Source organism: Schistocerca piceifrons, chromosome 1 (assembly GCF_021461385.2).
Source record: "Schistocerca piceifrons isolate TAMUIC-IGC-003096 chromosome 1, iqSchPice1.1, whole genome shotgun sequence".
Classification (NCBI taxonomy): domain Eukaryota; kingdom Metazoa; phylum Arthropoda; class Insecta; order Orthoptera; family Acrididae; genus Schistocerca; species Schistocerca piceifrons.
The window spans coordinates 215476512-215497517 of NC_060138.1; the positions used below are offsets into that span (position 1 = coordinate 215476512).

Sequence of the window (21006 nt, forward strand, 5' to 3'; positions counted from 1 at the left end):
GCCACTAACAAAAGCATATTCTCGTAAAAATTTCCCAAGCTGATTGCATATACAAGTATATATAAATCATATAATCATATTCTTATATGATTACAACGAATTATCGTCTTTGGCATACCTTAAAAAGCAGTACATATAAGACAAGTGACATTATGATAATACAGAGAACCACAAGATCATAAAACGCTACCGCATACACTGTAAATAACATATTATTAAAGAAAAATATTTTTGTCTGTAATACAGATACCGCCGAAGATGGCCGAACGCCAGAAATTGATCAGATAAAATAAACTACCATAAAAAAGCAGCTTACGTAAAATACGTAGTTGTTAATATAACATATCTGCAATTTCTGCAAGAAGCAGAGCACCAAATGTATATGACATTCTCATTAATGAAAGCACGAGAAATTCATTATGTTTCGAAAAGGGTTGCCACGAAATTAAGCGGATGTCATATAACGTCATCATAAGTGTTGAAATATACAGCCATCCTAAACACAAAGTGTTTAAATGGAATGGGCCTACAGGAAGTGGTATACCGTTCTTCCGACTTCTGAGCTGACTTACACAGCCAATGACGGGGCATCTACTTATGAGATCCGACTAGCAAAGAGGGGTCACAGGGGTAAAGTCACACTCCAACGGACGGTTCATCAGCAGTGCCATTCGCTGCCTGTCCACCGCGGTGAGGGTGGGTTTTTGGTTTCAGCCTAGACAGTGACACGTTATGTGTTGATAAATAACCGTGCACCCCCACTTCTCCTGCACTTGTCGGCCAATAACCGACAGTGAAATATTCTCATTTGGAATTGATACAACTAGACAGAGAGCTAGCTCCTTAGTATGAATTTGTGATCTGAGATTTGTACTGCTTTTACGGTATTGTAATTTGCATACAGATTCATGTGTTTATTGTTTTACGACGTAGGTGCGCTCGACAGCGCGGATGTTAGCGTCCAAGCAAATATGAAATCACAGAGAGCGAATTAAAAAAAGGATGCATATTCTTACAGTTCCCGCACGCAAATACAGCATCCACCTCTAATGACATCGTAGTCGACGCGTGGAGCACGGAAGTTTCCTTTTCGTTCCAACATGCGAGCCATCTCTTAAGTCAGCTCTAAGGGGATGCGGAGTGTGTTCTTGGAGGAGTGTCCATTAACCTGCCTCGCTGTGCTTTTTTCGCAGCAAAATCGCAAAACTGTCGCAGTCCTGAGGCCGCACTCACTCGCCTGCATTTAATAACGGCCGCACAGTTATTATCGGAACGGTCGCCTGTTCGCAATGAGGCGAGCGCACGTTCCCAGCTACCGGCAGTAATTACGATGTGGCGCTGCCCGCACAGTAATCACGTGTACACCAGCGGCCGGCAACAGGTCACGCTGCGCTCCACTTGTCTTCAGCCAATAACAAGAGCGTTCGGAACATTACGGTATCAAAATTTAAGAGCTGCTATTCGTGCGAGCCCCCTTCCCCTTCTTGACCTTGATGTATAAACCGTTGTCTTTGTTGTCTGGTCGTGTCCGTTGTGCGCGAGTTATTAACACGGATTTCTTTTTCTACCTGCTGGGTCCCGCGATCGTTATCTCTGAAGGATAACAGCGCTCTCTATGTTCTATTTTCGACATCATTCGAATCTTATTTAGCACACTTCGAGGTTTTTGTTACTTTCTTTGAAGTGCCCACACAAAAAGTCCAGCTTAATACACTTCCGTTACCTGGTTGCATAAAACAGCACCGTTGACTAGGCAACGCTGTATGAATTCTGTCCTACTTGTATGAGGCTCAGCGTCAAATTCTACGCAGAACAACTTGATCTTCTGTCGACAACATTTCGATGATGTTCGAACAGTATGATAGTAAACTCCGTTCATTTACACTTCAGGCAGTTATCTTCGTAGCACAAGCTTCGATGATTACATCTTCAGAATGAGATTTTCACTCTTCAGCGGAGTGTGCGCTGATATGAAACTTCCTGGCAAATTAAAACTGTGTGCCGCACCGAGACTCGAACTCGAGACCTTTGCCTTTCGCGGGCAGGTGCTCCACCATCTTTTTTTGTTTTGTTTCGTTGTTGATCGTTGGGTTTGGTCATTGCGGACGTCACATGACATCCGTTAAAGTTCGTTTGTTGATCCTTCCACTCAGTTTTTTTTATTACAGATGCCAACCGGCTCTCTGACCGAACACGCTGAGCTACCGTGCCGGCTACCATCTGATCTACCCAAGCACGACTCACGCCCCGTCCTCACAGCTTTACTTCCGCCAGTACCTCGTCTCCTACCTTCCAAACTTCACAGAAGCTCTCCTGCGAACCTTGCAGAACTAGCACTCCTGGAAGTTAGTGAAATTTGGAAGGCAGGAGACGAGGTACTGGCGGAAGTAAAGCTGTGAGGACGGGGCGTGAGTCGTGCTTGGGTAGCTCAAATGGTAGAGCACTTGCCCGCGAAAGGGTAAGGTCCCGACTTCGAGTCTCGGTCCGGCACACAGTTTTAATCTGCCAGGAAGTTTCATTACATCTTCAGCACCTACACATTTATTACACGTCTTTACTGTCAGCGCAAGCTACCATATAATACCTGACATGAATGTTTGAACCCAGTGATGAAGTATTAAGCTCTGGAACGCCTCTTACAAAGTTAACTGAAGTACAGCATTTTCTCGTACGTAACATGTACATCGGACAATAACCCACGCTTAACAGCTGTTCTGCACTGAGGTGACAAAAGTCACGCGACAGCGATATGCACCTATACAGATGGCGGTAGTGTCGCGCACACAAGGAATTAAATCGTCACTCCATTGCCGGAGCTGTCATTTGTATTCAGGTGATTCGTTTGGAAAGGTTTCCGACGTGATTATGGTCGAACGACAGTAATCAACAGACACTGAAAGCGGAATGATAGTTGGAGCTAGACTTTAAGAATAAACCCCGCCATAATGACGAACATCTCTCTTGCAGCTTATGCTACTTGAGCTCTTTGTTCAACTCTGTGGCGCTTTCGTGCTTACTAAATGGACATGTAATGAAACGCGCTGCTTTCTTTACATCTTCTCTGTTTCCTTCTATCCGATACGGACCCCATACTAGCGAGCAATGTTAAAGTATATGTCGAACGAGTGTTTTGTAACCTACCACCTTTGTCGATGGACAACACTTTCTGAGGATTCTTTTAATGAATGTCAGTCTGACATCTGCCTTCCTTGCGATTAATTTTATGTGGTCGCTCCATTTCAAATCGCTACGTACGCATACGCCTAGATATTTTATGAGTGTAACTGCTTCTAGTGATTATTCTGACATCGTGTAATCATACAATAACTGCTCATTCTATGTATTCGCAGTACGTTACATTTGTTTACGTTGAGGGTCAATTTCTGCTCCCTGCACCAAGCGTTGATCCTCTGCAGATCTTCCTGGATTTCGCTACAATTTAATAGCATTGCGACTTCACTGTATACAGCTGCATCATCAGCGAGACGCCTCATGCAACTTCCGACGTTAGGCCGGTATTACACTATCAAATATCTTTGTCAAAGAAATTTGATGGTGTAAAAGGGAACTTTGTCAAATCTCGTCCGTCGTTAAATAAATTTTATCAAATCTACGGCCTCGCTGTAGATTTGACCAAAGAAGTGGCTTGTCTTCTGTTCATTGCAATGTGACATGTTACCACGTGGAGCGCTAGCATCGCCGCAGCGTTCCGTCATCTGTAGTGTTGTTATAAACATTGCCGGTAATACAATTGGTGTGTACCGTCAACTACAAAATTAATAGAGATTTATGAAGCTGATGAGGCACTTTACAACGTGGGGCACAGTGCATACAAAAATAGATTAAGAAGACTGGAGACCTTACCTGACCTAACCTAACCTAACCTAACTCTCTCCTGTAGCAAGGAATCGGAGTGTTACAGTGAGCCTGTCTTCTGCAATTATAGCAGTTCTTGTGAGTATTGTGCTTTGTGATTTGAGTATACACTTCACTGAGCACATACTGAAATGTATGCTCATCCATTCTTAAGTAATTGATGTACGACTTGACGTCCTCTACTATAAGTTCACGTAACAAGTTTGTTGAATACTTCTTTTGTGTCGTCGTAAAACCTACGGCTTCACCCAGGCACGTTTCCTTTTTTTCCTCCGCTTCTTTTCCGCATGTGCACACAGTGCAATTGAGGAACATGCAACTGCAGCGGTTAGTAACAAGTTGTTGTCAGCCATCTTGAACTTTGACGAAAAATATGACGACGATGTGATACCCCTTTTTAGCGTCAAAGATCTTTGTCAAATATATTTGGCGAATATTTGATCAAATCTTTGATCAATTCTTTGACAAAGAAATTTGATAGTGTAATACCGGCCTTATCTACTAGGTCTTTCATATATAATGTGAAAACTGATGGACCTATAACACTGCCCTGGGGCACGCTTGAAGTTTCTTTCGTATTTGAAGACTTCTCTCCGTTCAGAATGACATGCCGTGTTCTGTTTGCTATAAACGCTTCAATCCAATCTTACAGTTGGTCTGATATTCCGATCGCTCGTACTTTGTCCGTCAGCAGACAGTGCGGACCTGTATCGAATTACCGTCGGAAGTCAAGGAACACGGTTCTACCTCGGGCCTGTATCTACTGCTTTCTGGATGAATGGAGCGAGCTGCGTTTCACCCAATCATTGATTCCGAAATACATGTTGGCTCCTACAGAGGAGATTTTCGGCCTCCAGTCATAATACGCGAGCATAAACCATGTTCCAAAATTCTAAAACTGACCGACGTCAGAGATATAGGCTTATGGTTTTGTGCGTCTGTTCGAGGACCTTCCTTGAGAACGGGAATGACCTGTGAATTTTTACGATGATTGGTAACACTTCGCCCCTCCAAAGATCTATGGTGCATTGCTGTTAGAAGAGGGTCAAATTCTTTCTCATACTCTCACAAACTATTTTATATTCTGGGCAACCGCAGCTGCTGAAAGACATGATGTTGGGTAAGAACAACTGGTTTCGTGGCCTAAGGCCGCATCATCAGATGCAACCTTCATGATAAAGATCGAAGTACAGTATTACCACTTTTTTCGGATATTACAATTAATAAAGGAATGCCTAAAATATACATCGCATACCCATCGCCACTGGTCAAAATTTATTATTCCGTGAATATTATCAACATCAATGGGACCGAAATGCGCGTCTCATACATTTAGGACAAATTTCTGTAACATGAAACTTGCAGTCACAAGGTCAAGTTTTAAAATTTGCCTGCATCTAAAAAGAAAAAAGAAACATATTTTACAGTGAGAGGACGCTAAAATGTTTACAAGGGCCTCATTGGCGGTAAAAAATCGTCCATACTAACACTGAGAATTCGCGGCACTGTGCAGATTACTATTAGGTAGCTGTGTCTTACTAATCATGTTAGTAGCGACAATTTTTTATCCCAGTCTGGACCTTTTAAAAAAATTTGTCATCCTCTCACTATAAAATAATTTTCTATTTTCTTTTCTGATGCAGGAAATTTTTAAAACATGCCTTTGTAACCACAAGTTCACATATCAACAATTTGTCCTAAATGAATGGAGAACGTTTTAGTTACCTTTCCCTCGCCGTGCTGTTGAGAATATTCACTGAATAGTACACTGATGCACCAAAGAAACTGGTATAGGCATGCGTATTCAAATACTGAGATACGTAAACAGGCAGAATACGGCGCAACGTTCGGCAACGCCTATATAAGACAAGTGTCTGACGCAGTTGTTAGATTAATTATTGGTGCTACAATGGCAGGTTCTAAAGATTTAAGTGAGTTTGAACGTAGTGTTATAGTCGGCGCTTGAGCGATAGGACAGAGCATCTCAGAGGTAGCGATGAAGTGGGGATTTTCCCGTACGACCAGTTCACGAGTGTATCGCGAATATCAGGAATTCAGTAAAACATGAAATCTCCGACATCGCTGCGGCCGGAAAAAGATCATGCAACGACAGGTCCAAACGACTAAACAGAAGAGAATCGTTCAGCGTGACAGAAGTGCAACCCTTCCACAAATTGCTGCAGATTTCAATGCGGGGCCATCAACAAGTGACAGGGTGCGAACCATTCAACGAAACATCATCGATACGGGCTTTCGGAGTCGAAGGCCCACTCGAGTACCCTTAATGACTGTACGACACAAAGCTTTACGCCTTGCCTGGGCCCGTCAATATCGACACAGGACTGTTGATGACTGGAAACACGTTGCCTGGTCTGACGAGTCACGTTTCAAATTACATCGGGCGTGTAAGGACATGGAGAAAACCTAATGAACCCATGGACCCTGCATGTCAACAGGGGTCTGTTCAAGCTGCTGGAGGCTCTGTAGTGGTGTGGGGCGTGTGCAGTTGGAGTTATATGGGACCCCTGATATGACTAGATACGACTCTGACGGGAGACACGTACGTAAGCATCTTGTCTGATCAAATTTCAAATGGCTCTGAGCACTATGGGACTTAACATCTGAGGTCATCAGTCCCCTAGAACTTAGAACTACTTAAACCTAACTAACCTAAGGACATCACACACATCCATGCCCGAGGCAGGATTCGAACCTGCGACCGTAGCAGTCGCGCGGTTCCGGACTGAGGCGCCTAGAACCGCTCGACCACCGCGGCCGGCTCTTGTCTGATCACCTACATCTATTCGTGCCCATTGTGCATTTCAAACAGGACACTGCGACACCCCACACGTGCAGAATTGTTACAGAGTGGCATCAGGAACAATCTTCTAAGTTTAAACATTTCCGCTGGCCACCAGACTCCCGAGACATGGACGTGATTGAGCATATCTGGGATGCCTCGCAACGTGCTCTTCAGAGGAGATCTCCACCCCTCGTAATCTTATGGATTTATGGACAGCTTTGCAGGATTCATAGTGTTCAGTTCCCTCCAGCACTACTTCAGACATTAGTCGAGTCCATGCCACGTCGTGTTGTGGCACTTCTGCGTGCTCGATGGTCCCTACACGATATTAGGCAGGTGTACCAGTTTCTTCGACTCTTCAGTGTAAGTTTTGACTAGAAGCGATGGGTCAAGAGTGTGCCGAGAGTACCAAATTTCAGGCTTTGGCTCTCACTACAGACAACGCAGTCGCCGACGACATTCACTTAACAACCGAGAGCAGCGGTGGATGCGTGAGGTTCTCAGTGCTAACAGGCAAGCAACACGTGTGAAATAGCCGCAGAAATCATTAAGACGAATGTATCCGTTAGGACAGTGCGGCATGACCATTTAATGTTGTGAGTATATTTTGGACACTCTTTCATTAATTTTAATATCCACAAAATGTGGTGACACTGTACTTTGCACTTTACCATGTAGGTCGCTACTGATACTGCGACTTTAGGACACGAAACCCGTAGTAGTCTAATAAACAACAATTTTACCAGGTGTTCGCGGGATTCTTTCTAACATCGTTCTTTCATATGCTCTGCCCAGAATCGTATTGATATCGGGTGAGGCTCAGTGGCCTTCGCTCTGTTGAGCGGTTGCAGTTTCCTTTCTATGCCACACTCACTTATTACGATATTTTTATATGGACATGTCCGAAAGAACAGACACCATTGATGACCTGCAGCCGTCTAGAATGAAATTAGAATTATATATTAATACTTTCAGCTGCTGACGGGCGTTGATATATGTCAACGGGGATAGATGAAAATGTGTGCCCCGACCGAGACTCGAACCCGGGATCTCCTGCTTCCATGGCAGACGCTCTATCCATCTGAGCCACCGAGGGCACAGAGGATAGTGCGACTGCAGGGACTATCTCTCGCACGCCTCCCGCGGGAACCACATTCTCACCTTGTAGGTCTACACACTACATTCGTAGTGTCCCTACCCAACACATTCATTACTCGTGGAAGACATTCTTACCAAGAGTTCGGGTAATATGTGTGCATCCGCACAGAAGAGGAAGGTCATGGCCAGTATTGCCAGAACTATATACTTATATGGATATGCTGTCTGTTCTTTCGGACCGGGACTCGAACCTGGAACCTCCTGCTTACATAGCAGGCGCTCTATCCACCTGAGCCACCGAGGGCACAGAGGATAGTGCAGCTACAGGGACTATCTCGCGCACGCCTCCCGCGAGACCCACATTCTCACCTTATATGTCCACACACTACATTCGGACATGTCCGAAAGAACAGACACCATATCCATATAAGTATATAGTTCTGGCAATACCGGCCATGACCTTCATTTTCTGTGCTGATGCACACATATTACCCGAACTCTTACGGGACTTGGTAAGAATGTCTTCCACGAGGGGACACTACGAATGTAGTGTGTGGACATACAAGGTGAGAATGTGGGTCTCGCGGGAGGCGTGCGAGAGATAGTCGCTGTAGTCGCACTATCCTCTGTGCCCTCGGTGGCTCAGATCGATAGAGCGACTGACATGTAAGCAGGAGATCCTGGGTTCGAGTTCCGGTCGGGGCACACATTTTCACCTGTCCCCGTTGATATATATCAACGCCCGTCAGCAGCTTATTACGATATTAGCCATCTAGTCGTCGTTCTGTCGCATGTGAGGGAGATCGATGCTTCGTCGCTGCACGTGGTTGAGACAGTGCAGGAGCACCTTGCCGAGCAGTCGCCTAGCCTACGCTGCCAACGCGAGAACGGCGGCGCGTGCAGAGCGCTGCCAAAGCAGGCCGGGCTGGGCTCCAAGGTGAACGGCGCTAGTGCCGGGCATAGCGGCGAGGCCGCTCACTTTGCTCTCCGATCACAGCCTCCTCACGTCCCCACGTCGACACTGCCTGCGCTGGTCCACCGCCTCCGTAGAGATCCGGTGGAGCTGGAATCGCAACCGGGAGAAGCAGCGTTCAAAATCCTTTCCGCGCACCATGATTACGTATTCAGTTCTAGGCCTAAATCACTTCGGGCCAGTGAGCGGCGGTTTATCGGTTAAGGCACATCTTCAGACGCTCATCTCTAACAGGGCAACTGCTTCATCCGTGCTAGACAGTTTCAGATCTAACGTTGTACTTCCTTTCCTTGTTCCCCGTCCGGCCCGGCAGAATAGCACCTTCTCCCCTAAACAAAGAAATGAGCTGTGTTATTTAATGTGGATCTCTTCAAATCATCTAAGGAAATCGCAGAAGATGACCAAATTAGTATCTAGTTAATTTTTAACCTGACACAGTGCCTGCATAATTGCATGTACCTATTCACCACAGGTGGTGCGTGCGTTCAGTAACTGAATCTACATTCGTGCTCATGAATTAAGGATAATGCTGATACATAGTGAAGCAACGCTCTGGTGGGCGATTTGCGGGTTTAAATCACCTCTGGGTATGACCATGCGGTGCATTTGACCTACGTCGCACGGTGGCGCTGGCAGCAGTGCACATACGCAGAGGAGTGTTGGTGCATGTCAGAGTACGGTGCAGCGAGTAAGTGTGCAGACGTTATCAGACGTGCTAATGGTGACTGTGTGTTTAAAATGGCTCAAAGAACACATATTGATGACGTTATGAGGGGTAGAATACTAGGGCGACTGAAGGCTGGTCAAACACAGGAGGTCGTAGCACGGGCCGTCCGTGTGCCGCAAAGTGTGATCTTAAGATTATGGCAACGATCCCAGCAGACACCAAACGTGTCCAGGCGCTACAGTACGGGAAGTCCACAGTGTACAACACCACAAGAAGACCGACATCTCACCATCAGTACCCGCAGACGGCCACGGAGTACTGCAGGTAGCCTTGCTCGGGACCTTACCGCAGCCACTGGAACAGTTGTCTCCAGACACACAGTCTACTTACGACTGAACAGACATGGTTTATTCGCCTGGAGACCTGCAAGGTGCAGTCCACTGACCCCTGGTCCCAGGAGAGCCCGTAAAGCCTGGTGTCAAGAACACAGTGCAAAGTCATTGGAACAGTGGTCCCAGGTTATGTTCACGGACGAGTCCAGGTGAAGTCTGAACAGCGATTCTCACCGGGTTTTCATCTGGCGTGAACCAGGAACCAGGTACGAACCCCTTAATGTCCTTGAAAGGGACCTGTATGGAGGTCGTGGTTTGATGACGTGGGGTGGGATTATGATTGGTGCACGTAGACCCCTGCATGTCTTTGACAGAGGAACTGTAACAGGTCGGGTGTATCGGGACGTCATTTTGCACCAGTATATCCTCCTGAAGGGTGATAACGCATGGCGCCATCGAGCTGCCATCTTGGAGGAGTACCTTGAAACAGAAGATATCAGGCGAATGGAGTGGCCTCCATGTTCTCCAGACCTAAACCCCATCAAGCACGTCTGGGATGCTCTTGGTCGACGTATCGTTGCACGTCTTCGAACCCCTAGGACACTTCAGGAGCTCCGACAGGCACTGGTGCAAGAACTGGAGCCTATACCCCAGCAGCTGCTTGACCATCTGATCCACAGTATGCCGACCCATTGTGCGGCCTGTGTATGTGTGCATGGTGATCATATTCCATATTGATGTCGGGGTTCATGCGCAGGAAACAGTGTCGTTTTGCACCACGTGTGTTTCGGGACGGTTTTCTCAACTTATCACCAATACCGTGGACTTACAGATCTGTGTCGTGTGTGTTGCCTATGTGCCTATGCTATTAGTGCCAGGTTTGTGTAGTGCCACGTTGTGTGGCACCACATTCTGCAATTATCCTTAGTTTATGAGCATGAGTGTAGAAATCGCTATGGGGCAAGGGACCAAGCAGCCAATTTAGTTCCTTTTCTTAAACCTCTTACTGAAAATTGACACCCAGAACAGCACTTTCTGTGACACGCAGTGCCATGCAGTGACCTCCTGTACAGGTGAATAACTGCCTGGAATTTGGAGGTAACAACTTGTGTTCCGTGAAGCCAGCTACACTGTCACAGCGTTGCGCTGAAGTGTTGTTAACATGTACAGTATGTGGATGGGGCACAGCCCATTAATGCATCGATTCATTTCATGTCAAGAGGATCCACCCATGTAGGTTACTTGCTGTGTATGAACACCAGAACGTCACGTTTTAGTGAAAAATATACGTATTTTCTAAAGAGAGTGCAGCCAACGATTTTACTGGACACTTGCTATCTGTATTGAACTAAGAAGCTACTACAGTAAAGCTTCTTGTAAAAGTTTATATTCTAGCTCACATCATAACATTCATAGAAGAATTGTAGATATTCCTTTACAGTTTTTCTCAACTTGTAAGATCGCCATTTTTGGTAATTTTATTAGTTTAGTATCACTGTTTCTTCTTTGAATTAAAGTGCGTCGCATTTCTGATAACAGAGTAACCAGTGAATATCCCCCTGCTTAAGCACCTCAAAAATGTATGTGGATCTGATGATGTGCCTGCTGGGATCGGTTATGTTGCCAACTTGAGAACACCTGTCACTCAGACGCCCAAGCAGGCCAGATAACAATCGTAGCTACAAGTCATCCCGTACTGCTCTGTGACCTTTTGGCAACAAACGACAACTTGCCCCCACTGTTTGATGTGCAAGAGCACCCGCATTAAAATTATTAACAAATCTCCAAATTTACACGGCCAGCGTGCCAATAACCACACCAGCACTACTTTGTGCACAAAAGCTTGAAAAATGAAAAGTGGCCGAACAGAGCCTTACGATTAAGCACGAAATTTTGAAGTGAAATGGAGATATAACTTGTAATCGCAATTATCAAGAATAAAAAATTTAATTTGTGAAAAAGAAGGTAAATATCGTTTACGAACTTTTATTCGGTGTTGGATCCCCGAACCTTCATGAAAACTATTAGTGTGTTTAGCAATATAGTGCGTAGTGATTTCTTCGCGAATTAAAAATACTGGGACCGGCCGTTGTGGCCGAGCGGTTCTAGGCACTTCAGTCTGGAACCGCGCGACCGCTACGGTTGCAGGTTCGAATACTGCCTCGTGCATGGATGTGTGTGATGTCCTTAGGTTAGTTAGGTTTAAGTAGTTCCATGTTGTAGGGGACTGATGACCTCAGATGTTAATCCCCATAGTCCTCAGAGCCATTTGAACAATACTGGACGAATCTGCTACAATCACGGTCCGAACGACGCACAATATTTCGCCGTCAGCTTGTGTGTTCAAGACGTTCCCTAACCGACCAGTTTGTTTGTCATAAGATATCATACTGCCACTGTTGTTCAACCTTCTCATTCTGAAAGTGTTTCCATAAAATCTTACGGCGACTGTGACTATCGTAGCTGCCACGAGAGACAGAGTCTTCATCGCGAGTTGTAGCAGTTTTCTCCGACTTTGCTTGGCGTTCTCTGGGAACCAGTGAAACGGAAACCTGCGATCGCCAACTCATCCTGCACCTAACCCGTTCTCTCCTTACAGCAGCAACGAAGAAAACATATTCACCTATAGTCAATTTTTTTTCATAGATTGTATTCGACAGGTAAAAAATTATAGAATGTATGCACCTAGGAAAAAGAATCAAAAGTGAGTTTAAATGCAGTACCTGTCTTATCTGTGTCAAAGTGAAAGGTCAAGTTAGCAAGTTAATTATCAATTTTTCTTTACGACGTAGCAGTTCATTTTAGATTTCAGTCTATAGATTCCGAACTACACTCCTGGAAATGGAAAAAAGAACACATTGACACCGGTGTGTCAGACCCACCATACTTGCTCCGGACACTGCGAGAGGGCTGTACAAGCAATGATCACACGCACGGCACAGCGGACACACCAGGAACCGCGGTGTTGGCCGTCGAATGGCGCTAGCTGCGCAGCATTTGTGCACCGCCGCCGTCAGTGTCAGCCAGTTTGCCGTGGCATACGGAGTCCATCGCAGTCTTTAACACTGGTAGCATGCCGCGACAGCGTGGACGTGAACCGTATGTGCAGCTGACGGACTTTGAGCGAGGGCGTATAGTGGGCATGCGGGAGGCCGGGTGGACGTACCGCCGAATTGCTCAACACGTGGGGCGTGAGGTCTCCACAGTACATCGATGTTGTCGCCAGTGGTCGGCGGAAGGTGCACGTGCCCGTCGACCTGGGACCGGACCGCAGCGACGCACGGATGCACGCCAAGACCGTAGGATCCTACGCAGTGCCGTAGGGGACCGCACCGCCACTTCCCAGCAAATTAGGGACACTGTTGCTCCTGGGGTATCGGCGAGGACCATTCGCAACCGTCTCCATGAAGCTGGGCTACGGTCCCACACACCGTTAGGCCGTCTTCCGCTCACGCCCCAACATCGTGCAGCCCGCCTCCAGTGGTGTCGCGACAGGCGTGAATGGAGGGACGAATGGAGACGTGTCGTCTTCAGCGATGAGAGTCGCTTCTGCCTTGGTGCCAATGATGGTCGTATGCGTGTTTGGCGCCGTGCAGGTGAGCGCCACAATCAGGACTGCATACGACCGAAGCACACAGGGCCAACACCCGGCATCATGGTGTGGGGAGCGATCTCCTACACTGGCCGTACACCACTGGTGATCGTCGAGGGGACACTGAATAGTGCACGGTACATCCAAACCGTCTTCGAACCCATCGTTCTACCATTCCTAGACCGGCAAGGGAACTTGCTGTTCCAACAGGACAATGCACGTCCGCATGTATCCCGTGCCACCCAACGTGCTCTAGAAGGTGTAAGTCAACTACCCTGGCCAGCAAGATCTCCGGATCTGTCCCCCATTGAGCATGTTTGGGATTGGATGAAGCGTCGTCTCACGCGGTCTGCACGTCCAGCACGAACGCTGGTCCAACTGAGGCGCCAGGTGGAAATGGCATGGCAAGCCGTTCCTCAGGACTACATCCAGCATCTCTACGATCGTCTCCATGGGAGAATAGCAGCCTGCATTGCTGCGAAAGGTGGATATACACTGTACTAGTGCCGACGTTGTGCATGCTCTGTTGACTGTGTCTATGTGCCTGTGGTTCTGTCAGTGTGATCATGTGATGTATCTGACCCCAGGAATGTGTCAATAAAGTTTCCCCTTCCTGGGACAATGAATTCACGGTGTTCTTTTTTCCATTTCCAGGAGTGTATATCCCGATTATGATATTTTCATCCTCAGAATGCCACAAACTCACTCTTTGTCGGACTACACTTAACAGTTCCTCACGCTTCACATTTCGTGTGCGAGAACGTCAGTCGATTTGACCGAATCAAACAAACTGATCCGAATTTCACCGATTGTCGTCCTAAGCCTGTACGTTCGGGAGATAAGATCGGCTATAGTGTGACCGCGCACATGATGGTGCACTGATTTGAAAAGACCGACAGTCCGAATCCTCTGATATCGGAGCCACTGTGACCGCAGCCTTACACTCACAGTCGTTTCGGACCAAGCGATCAATGGAGGACAGACGGCAGTTGCTGGCTGCTCCAGCAGACAGCGACGGCAGACAGCCGTACTGCCAGACTAGGTGACCGTGATCTTTGTGAACAGAACAGGTAGCTTCTCTGGCCGCTCACCGCCACCGTTACTCGCACGTTCCGCGGTGCGTGTTCTCGTCCCCATACCAACAGTTACTCTAGGCATGTCGCAAGGACCACCACTCGTTTTCTCTCCAACAAGAGCTACAAGGCGGCGCGTAACTAAGGCCAAGCGTTAAGCGCTCCGATGTTTTGCGAGAGCTAGAGGTTAGTTACGCCGGTGCCAGCAACTTTAAAAGCACAGTTTCCTTCCGGTTGAATTTTATGTATAAAACTGATTACCTAACCTTACCTCGTTACTTCTTTACGTCTATCTTCTATCACACAAGAAAAGCAATCAAATGTTTCAGTCTATAATCCACGTAATTTTAATTCTATCTTTTCAGAAGTGTAAGTTCAGTAAACAGGTAGTAAACTAAAGCCATTTACAAATTTATTGAATAATAATTTAACAAAAAGTTTGATCATAAACTTATTTAGTTTATCTTTTTTATTTTTGATAAGGAGAAAAGCTGAAGTAATTAATTATTATTCATGCCAATGCTGGGACTTGAACCTAGGTCTCTTGTTTACGAGGCATATGTTTTATCCAATACATTACGCTGGCACTGTGTTATTCCTGCTTGGTCTACCCTAGTCCAGTGCCTTTCCTATCACAAACTCCAATTCATACGTCACCCCAGCTTGATTTTCGTGTTCTTAAATCTTCAGTATTGCTGAGGCTGTCAGTATTGGAATAGAACCATAGCTTCGTATGTAATGGGGAAATCCTGCCTGTGCTTCAGGCGTAAGTGATCTATTGATATGATGTAATTACATTTTCCTGGAGACATACTGAATCTCAAGTTTATCTTCGATAAGGATAGAACTGACGTAAGCAAGAGTCCTGGGTTCAAGTCTGGCCTTGGCACCAATTTTAATTCATTACTTCAGCTCCTATCCTTAAGCCAGAAAAAGTTGAGACGCAATATGTCTACAAGGAAAGTGCAATTACAGCTTTTATTTTTATTTAATTTTGAATCTGCACCACCCTTAGGGCGTTTGGCTGGCAGCAGCCGTTCTGTGGCTCATCAACAACTGAGATACACAACCATTGCTGTGTCTGCCAGAAGATACGAAACACAACCTTACACAGAGAGGGCGCCACACGGCAACGCCAGCCTCCCTAGAGGGTGCAAGCAATTCGGACTATGTTATGGTTCCATCTTGCGTCACTTAAAGAGTTCCCAGGTTTATCTTTCCTCTAGATGTGAATACAAAGAAACTCACGGCCCCACAAAGTCAGTTAGTTCGACAATATCAAAACCATGTCTCAAGACAACATCAGGACTTCTACAATCGTTGCCCAGAAAATCCCAAATGGACATTCTACTAGCTAAGTTAGTCATCCTTCACCAGATTCAGGACTAGACCAGTGTTGAAACAACCAGTGTTGAAACAACCAGTGTTCATCGGTAGGCCAGTTCAAGTGAACGTATCCCCTCCACTCTCAAGGTACGAAAGATATTTTTCCTCTTCTTTTTATTTTACCTTTTTTTCCGCATTGACGCTGGATCGGCATGGTTATTAACGCATTTGGCATATCTATTAACAAATTGTTGTAAGTTATTTCTAATCCGTGTTGCTATAATTTTTACTGTAATTTTTCTACACCTATTTGGTCCTGAGACGAGGCCGTGTAGTTGCTGTGTGAAAGCAAGCCACCTCAATAACAGCAACTGCTTTCGATGGTAGAAGGTTCTCTTTTTGCTGATTCATGAATGTGGCGTAACTGGACTGAGCAAAGGTTGGGAATTTGTGCGGGCGCTGATAACCGCGCAGTTGAGCGCCCCACGAACCAAACATCATCATCATCATCATCATCATCTTTTTGCTGCATTTGCGTTGGACGTCAAGAGTGTTGGTTGAATACAAAAACCTTATATTTGTAAGCGAAAAGACAACGATCTTAATCTTGACGAAATTGTGTCTGTTGCTATTGAGCCATTTAGGATGCTGGTGCTGTCGGCTCCCGGACATATGCTAGATGAGGGATTTAGATGCAGATGGGATTGGACAGAAAGTGGGAGGTTATCGATGACAGGATGGGTAGATCGCAGGGATGATTTCCTGAACTAGGAACGTCAGGCGATTAAAATTACTCTTCGAAAGGACATGTAGTGTGTGGAGATGTAAAAAATGGGACAGGGTGATAGAGGCGCCGCAGCAGGTTATGGTTCTCAAGGGTGGGGTCGTTGGGTTTCGACTCTGCAGGAGATATAGGACTGAAGAAGATATCCCAGGAGTTTTAAGAGATGTGATAAGTCCATAAGTTGGTGCAAAAAAAGGGTGGGGGAGGATACACGGATACGGAAAGTGAGCTGGAGTACCTGGCCCTCAAGTATTTAGGAGTATAAAATTTTGGACAGGTCATCCATCCAACTGTTGCATGCGAGAGGGACAGATGAGGGTCTTGTAGGTGTGTGTGATTGTTGCCTTTCTAATGCATGATTAGTAGGTGGGGATCCCTCATCCAAGTTGTTTCAATGTTTGACCTTGGTGAATTGAATATTGTAGGTTGTGAGGCAGAATCGTTGAGGACGGAAAGCTCGACTAGTTTTTCATATAATTATTCTATGAATTTTTTGTAGGTTTGATTGCGACGTACCACTGGCTACAACTGGAACGGCTAGTTTCCCCTTCAGGAACCAGAGAAAATAAATTCTTGAGTGAACTAGACTTTGAATAAGAAACGGAGGCCACAAGGTAAACACGCCTGTCTCAAGTTACTTCAAGAACGTTCCACGGCGTACTATTCATTTTTAAGAATTTGCACGAGGTAGTATTGAGTTTAGTTGATTCCGTTCGGCTAAAATACACTGATCAGCCAGAACATTATGACTACTGACCTATTATCGATATAAACCCGTGCCGGCAATAGCAGCGTCACATAGCAAGGAATGACTGCCAGTCAGGCACACGCAAGATTTATGTAGTAAGTGAGCGTGCTGTCATGAGGGGAAGGTGTGCGATCCATCTGAGTTTGACCATGGACAGATTGTGATGGCCCGGAGGCTTAGGAGGAACATTTAGGAAACAGCACGACTTTTCTAGTGTTCAAGGTGTATTGTCCTCAGCGCGTGGCGAAACCAAGGTGAAACCACGTCCAGACATCGTGGCGACGCCGGCCGCGGTGGCCGCGCGGTTCTAGGCGCTTCAGTCCGGAACCGTGAGACTGCTACGGTCGCAGGTTCGAATCCTGCCTCGGGTATGGATGTGTGTGATGTCCTTAGGTTAGTTAGGTTTAAGTAGTTCTATGTCTAGGGGACTGATGACCTCAGATGTTAAGTCCCATAGTGCTCAGAGCAATTTGAACCATTTTTGAACATCGTGGCGACGGGCGACTACCTTTCATTATAGATGTCGGACACCGTGGACTGAGCAGATTGGTAAGACAGGATAGGCGGCGAACTGTGGCGGAACTAACATCAGACTTTAATGCTGGGAAAAGTACAAGTGTGTCTGAACACACAGTGCACCGAACACTCCTAACGACGCACCTTCGCAATCGACGACCTATAATGTGCCTATGTTAACCCAACGACATCGGCAACTGTGACTGCAATGGGCACGTAATGATCGGCACTGGACGTTGGCACTGTGGCAGAGCGTTGCATTGTCTGATGCATCCCGATACTTTTTTCATCCTGTCGATAGGACAGTACGAATCTGTCATCTTCCATGGGAATGGCTCCCTGGCACCTGTACTGCAGGACGGAGACAAGCTGGCGGCAGCTCCATTATGGTCTATGGAACATTCACGTGGGCATCCGTGCGTACAGTTGTTCGTGACGATCATGTTTCCCAATGGCAGTGGCATTTTTCAACAAGATAATGCGTCATGTAACAAGGCCAGGAGTGTGATAAAGTGGTTCGAGGAACACAGTGACGAGTTCCAATTGCCATGCTGACACCCAATTCGTCAGATTTGAAACCCCGGTCGAACAACACATCTGGGATGTAACTGAACGTGGCGTCAGATCTCATCGCCCCCCCCCCCCCCCCCCGTGAAATTTACGGGCATTAGGTGACTTGTGTGTGCAGATTTGATGCCAACTCTCTCCAGTGACCTGCTAAGGCATCATTGCTTCCAACGCGTCTCCGCTGGTATCCGTGTCAAGGATGGACATACCAGCTGTTGAGTAGGTGGTCACAATGTTCTGGTTGATAAGTGTAGGTCTTAAATGTCATCAGGATTGTCACATGTCTCATACGACCCCTACTGGACTACGCAGCGATCGTGTGGTAAAACTACAGCCACATACATAGGCTACAGAAATCCCAGAACCCAGCATTCAGATTTACCCTATATCACCTGCTGGCTCACGTCCTCCCCCCCTTCCCACCTTTTCTCCGTTTTCTGAGCGACCTGTCCCGAGAAACGGTGTGCCAGTTTCATCAGCAAACTCCACTCCAGCAATGCAAACATGAAGAACTTGAGCCATAAGCAGCATTGGCGGCTAAGAGACCTATGCCGTGACAAACTGCTGGAGCAATAACGCCACATAATTAAAAATATCTCAGTAGAAGATAGTAAGTGTGCAGTAGGGCTGTCACAAAACAAACCGCTAAAGCCGACATTAATACGAGTATGGATCGTCATACCACTCTCACTTCCACTACGAGTGCTAGGGATGTTTTAAGACCTCGGTATTTTTCCCAGGCATTATATGTGTCCCTGTTTGGGTTACACACACACACCACGCACACACACACACACGCACACACACACACACACACACACACACACACACACAGACTTATGTGCCCAGAATTTCAAAATTTGACATCAAAATATAGTCAACGATGTAGCGTCAAATCTGAGAATCCCATGCTTCAAGTGTCTCGGCAAGGTTCTTGAGCCCAAGAAAGAGAATTCATCTACATAAACTCAAGAAGGCCTACTGAGGGCCTCACGCCATCTACAACGAAAAAATGTGTGTCTGCACACACAGAAGTCAGGCAATGGACCGCAGTTATCAAACCAGAAGTCCAGTATGTCACTGGGGCTCTCAAACTTGAAGTAAAGTGAAACACAAAATTATGAGAAAGAGTCTCGATCCTACAGGAGGAATAATTGCTATAGACTAAAATTCCAGAAAACAAAAATTACCCGACCACACGGGGGACATGCGATAGGGAAGATTAACGGTTTATGGGCACATCGACAGATTCCCAGCAACAGTACATACATTTTTACCAGAAGTCTGAAAACTATACCCTATACTCAAAGTAAAACCGATCGCGAAAGAGGCCAGATAGATTTCTCGAATGTTTTAGACAGAAACTCATACAAACAAAAAATTGGCATATATGAAATGCAGTCGGAAAAAGAAACTGTTAACAAAACAGAAACAAAACAAGCTGAAGACAGAAATCAACGAGCGCTACATGGAAACTCAGAAAATTAAATCACAAAGCTTTCTAATCATCGAATGCAGAAAAGTGGCTCACGAGGTTCAATGAAGTTTTATGCATATTCACAAATGAAAAGACAAATAATAACCGAAAAATTTTAGAGTTTTCCTCCATTCCCACGTATCATTTTTTTTTAATGCGAATGGCTTGTACTTTTCTGAGAAGAATATTAGGTAGCCACTAAATTTAATTTATAAAATAGAATGTGGCTGCATGTTTGCTCTATTGTTAAATAAACGAAACTACTGTATACCACTGTTTGCCTTCTCCAGCACCCGTGAGATAACTCGGACAGCAACCAATAAACTTTAAACGTTCAGTTACGAGCAAGTGTTTCGCCATAAATGTACGGAAAAGATTATAAAATGAGAAAGGAAGTTTATGATCAATATAAACTTTTAGAGGTATCGTTAAAGCGTAACAGGTATGGAGGGTATTCTGAGAACAAATATTAAAGCAGCAATTTAGCGAGGGACCTACTAGTAAGATACAATAGCTGCTGGCGTGATGTGCGAGAATTTGAGCAGCCATTCAGGCCAGGCAGTTCCCAAAACGAATTTTGTCGAATGTATTAATGTTTCAACATGGATAACTTTCCAAGTGTAGCTTTCATGTGTTTTTCTTTGAGACTGTTGCACCCACTCGGTTTTGATGTATCACCTGGAATATAAACAATAAAAAGTTGTGTACATCGATTATTTGCCGGTCTGTTTTGCAACCATTCATTATAGTGCCGACCGTTTTCCCATTGTATGTGGCGAGTCCCGTAAGACGTAACGCCCATTTTTCTCATAACGGTTCAAGATATTGCAACGAGTTTCTTTAGCAAATGATAGTACAAAGAAGAGCACGTAATCATGTTAAACTCTTAACACACTAAATTCTTTTATCAGCCAAGATACTGAAGCAAGTATATTTTTTTAATGAAACGGTATAATTGTTAAAGGCATTGGAAGACATTTGAAGAGATAAGTGCAATGATATAACGCTTGTTAATGCTGACATCGGAAATTCCCACAAAAGTATCCGAGAAACGTGTCAGAACTGAAAGTAAAGGCAGCCGTAATCGACTTTTGCAATGAAAACACCACCAATTGGGGCTTCCACGCCAGGCTCCTTCGTTGTCTTCAGCAAGATAATAGAACTACACAACAAT

At 45.7% G+C, this 21006-nt stretch overlaps 1 protein-coding gene and 1 non-coding gene across 2 annotated transcripts in view; both read right to left on the reverse strand.

Annotated features, from left to right (window-relative positions):
• Nucleotides 1-21006, reverse strand: part of LOC124784992 (atrial natriuretic peptide-converting enzyme) — a 265876-nt gene that overhangs the window by 197921 nt on the left and 46949 nt on the right. The gene's annotated exons all lie outside the window — the stretch shown is intronic.
• Trnap-ugg lies at nucleotides 7702-7776 on the reverse strand. The gene has a single exon. It is a non-coding gene; the product is annotated as a tRNA-Pro (tRNA).